The sequence below is a fragment of the Salvelinus alpinus genome, chromosome 9 (assembly GCF_045679555.1).
Source record: "Salvelinus alpinus chromosome 9, SLU_Salpinus.1, whole genome shotgun sequence".
NCBI classification, from domain to species: Eukaryota; Metazoa; Chordata; class Actinopteri; order Salmoniformes; family Salmonidae; genus Salvelinus; species Salvelinus alpinus.
In genome coordinates this window covers 72,017,603-72,023,688 of record NC_092094.1, presented here as the reverse complement: position 1 = coordinate 72,023,688, position 6,086 = coordinate 72,017,603, and positions in this window count along the sequence as shown.

The window sequence follows — 6,086 nt, the reverse complement described above, 5'->3', positions numbered from 1 at the left end:
GACAAACCATTTCTCTATGGATCTTGCTTTGTGCATGGGGGCATTGTCATGCTGAAACAGGAAAAGGCCTTCCCCAAACTGTTGCCACAAAGTTGGAGCACAGAATCGTCTAGAATGTCATTGTATGCTGTAGCGTTAAGATTTCCCTTCACTGGAACTAAGGGGCCTAGCCCATGAAAAACAGCCCCAGAACATTATTCCTCTTCCACCAAACTTGGCATTCAGCCAGGTAGCATTCTCCTGGCATCCACCAAACCAAGATTCGTCCATCGGACTGCCAGATGGTGATGGGTAATTCATCACTCCAGAGAACGCATTTCCACTGCTCCAGAGTCCAATGGCGGCGAGCTTTACACCACTCCAGCCGATGCTTGGCATTGCACATGGTGATCTTAGGCTTGTATGTGGCTGCTCGGCCATGGAAACCCATTTCATGAAGCTCCTGACGAACAGTTGTTGTGCTGACATTGCTTCCAGAGATAGTTTGGAACTCGGTAGTGAGTGTTGCAACCGGGGACAGACAATTTCTACGTGGTACGTGCTTTAACACTTGGCGGTCCCGTTCTGTAAGCTTGTGTGGCCTACCACTTCACGGATGAGCTGTTGTTGCTCCTAGACATTTCCACTTCACAATAACATCACTTACAGTTGACCGGGGAAGCTCTAGCAGGGAAAACTGTCTTGTTGGAAAGGTGGCATCCTATGATGGTGCCACGTTGAAAGTCACTGAGCTCTTCAGTAAGGTCATTCTACTGCCAATGTTTGTCTAATGAGATTGCATGGCTGTGTACTCGATGTTATATACCTGTCAGTAACGGGTGTGGCTGAAATAGCCAAATCCACAAATTTGAAGGGGTGTCCACATACTTTTGTATATATAGTGTATCTGTTACATATAGGTCATGGGGCACGGTGGGTACTTAGGGGGAGAGGCAGGGTGGGTACTATTGAAAGAGAGAGGTGGGGTTCTGTATGTTACACTATCAATCAATAAATAAAGTGTGTGCAAATAAATAAATCAATATACTGTATCTGTTGCACTATAAGACTCCAAGTGGGTGAACTGAGGGTGGATGGGGTAGGAAGGTTGAGGGGGTTACATCTGTATCAAAGTCTCTGGTTATACAGTGCATTCGGAAAGTATTCAGACCTCTTGACTTTTTCCACATTTTGTTACATTACAACCTTATTCAAAAATTGTATTGAAATTGTTTTTTACCCTCATCAATTTAAACACAATACCCATAATGACAAAGCAAAAAACTTTTTTTTCTTTCAATTTTGGCAAATTTATCGAAAATAAAAACTGAAATATAACATTTACATAAGTATTCAGACCCTTTGCTATGAGACTAGACTGAGCTCAGGTGCATCCTGTTTCCATTGATCATCCTTGAAGAGAAGAAGGGGCATGGTGGGTCCTGGGGAAGGAAAGAGCAGGGGGATCGTACATGCTATTACGTACCTTGGGACGTCCCTACCCCATTGAAGTTGAAATTTCAAATGGTTAAGGTTAGGTAAGGGTTAGGGTAATGACCTCACAAGGATCCCGGATAGCACAGACAATAACCCTGCTCTCTCTTTCCTCACTACCCACCATGCCAATTATTTTCATCAACCCCCCACTAAACAATATATACATACAAAACAGTTTGTTCAAGCAATTAAACAAAGCATACAAATTACAATTGAAGATGATAGTGAGGTGCAGCAGTGGTGAGTGTAAAAGTGTATCACAGTGTTTTGTGTTGTATGCATGGATTTGGGAATTAACCTGGAATAATCCATTGAAGGGTTTGTGCAGGATGTCTGGGAGGTACAGTGTGTGTACTTGTAGATGATGGTGCATAATTGGAGTATATTCATGGTGTAGATTGACATGATATTGAGTTTCTGAAACAGAAGAGCAGATCGAGCCAAGTAGTTAGAGGCGGCTTTCTTGTTAATTTGTGTAGGTAGGAAGCATATGTACTGGCCCACATAATATTGCAGTAAATGAGATAGGTAAATGAAACTGTCGTATATAATTACAAAGCAAGCCTGGTGAACCAAACCACTAATCTTTCTGATGATACCAATGGACTTCATCACTTTACAGCAGACAAAGCAATTTCAGACTCATATGTTCGCTACCTTTACCATCTTAGAATTTCTGTGTTCAGTATTACCTATATATAATTATGTTATTCTGTCTATCTATTCATACTCTTTGTGTGTCTCTTATAACAAAACTATCTGTAAGGTGTGTTTGCATCATCAGCTGTAGGTGTAACCTTCCGGTTCTAACTCCTTTCTGAGGCAACAAATCAGCAGGCACGGACACAATGGTACTGGAGCTCATGCAATCTTTATTTGCTATTTCTGGGACAGACAATAACAAACAATGCAGTGTTAGTTTACTTATGGCTTCTGTCACACTCCATTAATTCCATCAGCATGAAACAGTCATATTATTCTTGTTTTGATCTATAGTATTTTAACTTTTTTTCTTAATGCATATGAGCTCCATATAAAAATGTAGAATAACAATTACATAGATCAAATACCCAGACAGCAAATTCATTCACATACCTGAGACAGACAATAACATACACCACAGTGTTCGTTGACTTATGGCTCCTCTCACACTCCTACAACATAAAAGGATTTTTTTAAACTCAACAAAAGTTTGAACCTTCTACCTAGGTTTGGACGGGCGCACATTTTGAAAACAAGCTAGTAACGTAAACTCACCCCTTACCATACAAATGTGCTAAACCGCAACATTCAAACGAGGCTACAAAGAAAACGAATGGGACTGTAGCGACTGTGTTGACTTCAAAATCGGGGGTGTGAACTAGGTTTCTATTCAAGCGTTGATCGACATGGTAATGGCTCTATAGTATTGGAGAAAAGTTGAAAAAACGGACCCTCCGTTACATCGTGGCGTGTCATGTTGTAACGTACAGCACACATAAAGCAACTATTTCTGTCTTACAATCTCTCTCCACCAGGTGTAGCACTTCTCTCATCGTTTAAAAACAAGAAATGGACAGTGACGGGGGTAAAGGGGGATACCTAGTCATTTTTTGCTCATCATTGCATGCCATCATCATTCTCAAAGCCGCTGTTTACTTCTAAGATCACTTTAGCACCGCCCTAAAAACCCGATTCAAATTCGACACAAACCTTCAAATAGGTATGTAATCACACATTATATAAACTCTTTATAGTGTTTCATTTACATTTTAGAGGTGATAAGGTGATAAGTTGGACCTCACTATCACGCATTAGTTTCGCTTCCCCACCCGCCATTTTTAAAAAGACCCGACGGGGCTCATTGCCTACTTGAATTATGCAGAAACGGGCAGTGTTTAGGTCATGTAATTGATTCTGTTGGAAAGGGGAGAAATTGTGCTTTACAATGGTATTGACATTACAGTTGATCTGGAAGTATTACGTTTTTGGGGGCGCTAAAATAAGGGCAATTGTACGGACCAAGGCGATGTACGAGTTACGGTACATGGCTAACAGGAAAAGAGCTAGCATAGCTAACATGTTAGCATGGAAACTTGGTAAAAACAACCAAAATACACTTCACATTATGACATACTACATGTCATTACATTGTACATTAGTTCACATATTCTGTGACCATTTGGATGCAATTATATCAAATGAAAGTACCTTTAACTGGAAAAGGAGCGGAGAAGCATTTCCTTCTGCCATTAATTCCATCGGCATGAAACAGTCTGAGGGAAAATGGTGCGCAAAAATAATACAGCAGCTAGGGTGCAATACTGTCAACCAACCACACAATGTCAGTCAAGTATCCATGAATGAAACCTGGCAATAGAGCACAGAACTTTAGAGCATTAATTCAATGATTATAAAACACATTTTGGCGAAATTCACAAATAAAACAAGATATATTTCTGAATCTGTTACATAGCATGCCTGTTACGCGAATGCAGTAAGAAGCCAAGGTAAGTTGCTAGCTAGCATTAAACTTATCTTATAAAAAACAATAAATCAATCAATCATAATCACTAGTTATAACTACAATATTAGTGTGCTATCAGCAAGATGGTGCCGACAGAGATGGTCGTCTCGCTTTGAGACCTTAGGAAATCAAATTTTATTTGATGTGGACCTTACAGTGAAGTGCTTACTTACGAGCCCCTAACCAACAGTGCAGTTAAAAAAAATAAGAATAAGAGATAAAAGTAACAAGTAATTAAAGAGCAGCAGTAAAAAATAACAATATATACAGGGGTGTGCCAGTACAGAGTCAATGTGCGGTTAGTTGAGGTTAGAGGTCGACCGATTAATCGTAATGGCCGATTAATTAGGGCCGATTTCAGGTTTTCATAACAATCGGAAATCGGTATTTTTGGACGCCGATTTTGCCGATTATTATTATTATTATATATATTTTTTTTTTTACACCTTTATTTAACTATGCAAGTCAGTTAAGAACACATTCTTATTTTCAATGACGGCCTAGGAACGGTGGGTTAACTGCCTTGTTCAGGGGCAGAACGACAGATTTTTACCTTGTCAGCTCAGGGATTCAATCTTGCAACCTTACGGTTAACTAGTCCAACGCTCTAACCACCTGCCTCACGAGGAGCATGCCTGTTACGCGAATGCAGTAAGAAGCCAAGGTAAGTTGCTAGCTAGCATTAAACTTATCTTATAAAAAACAATCAATCAATCAATCATAATCACTAGTTAACTACACATGGTTGATGATATTACTCGTTTATCTAGCAGGTCCTGCGTTGCATATAATCGATGAGGTGCGCATTCGCGAAAAAGGACTGTCGTTGCTCCAACGTGTACCTAACCATAAACATCAATGCCTTTCTTAAAATCAATACACAGAAGTATATATTTTTAAACCTGCATATTTAGCTAAAAGAAATCCAGGTTAGCAGGCAATATTAACCAGGTGAAATTGTGTCACTTCTCTTGCGTTCATTGCACGCAGAGTCAGGGTATATGCAACAGTTTGGGCCGCCTGGCTCATTGCGAACTAATTTGCCAGAATTGTACGTAATTATGACATAACATTGAAGGTTGTGAAATGTAACAGGAGTATTTAGACTTATGGATGCCACCCGTTAGATAAAATACGGAACGGTTCCGTATTTCACTGAAAGAAGAAACATTTTGTTTTCGAGATGATAGTTTCCGGATTCGACCATATTAATGACCTAAGGCTCGTATTTCTGTGTATTATTATGTTATAATTAAGTCTATGATTTGATAGAGCAGTCTGACTGAGCGATGGTAGGCACCAGCAGGCTCGTAAGAATTTATTCAAACTGCACTTTCGTGCGTTTTGCCAGCAGCTCTTCGCAATGCTTCAAGCATTGCACTGTTTATGACTTCAAGCCTATCAACTCCCGAGATTAGGCTGGTGTAACCGATGTTAAATGGGTAGCTGGTTAGCGGGGTGCGCGCTAATAGCATTTCAAACGTCACTCGCTCTGAGACTTGGAGTAGTTGTTCCCCTTGCTCTGCATGTGTAACTGTAACGTTCGTCGTAGGCTGAAGGAAGAGTGGACCAAGGTGCAGCGTTTAAAGTGTTCATGATTTAATCCAAAAACCCAATCTAACAAAAACAACAAACAGGAGAACGAAAGCGAACAGTTCTGTCAGGCAAACAAAACAGCTAAACAGAAAATAACTACCCACAAAACACAGGTGGGAAAAGGCTACCTAAGTATGGTTCTCAATCAGAGACAACGATAGACAGCTGCCTCTGATTGAGAACCACACCCGGCCAAACACACAGAAATAGAAAACATAGAACACAAAACATAGAATGCCCACCCCAACTCACGCCCTGACCAAACCAAAATAGAGACATAAAAAAAGAACACTAAGGTCAGGGCGTGACAGTAACGCTGCTTCGAGGGTGGCTGTTGTCGATGTGTTCCTGGTTCGAGCCCAGGTAGCGGCGAAGAGAGGGATGGAAGCTATACTGTTACACTGGCAATACTAAAGTGCCTATAAGAACATCCAATAGTCAAAGGTATATGAAATACAAATCGTATAGAGAGAAATACTCCTATAATTCCTATAATAACGACAACCTA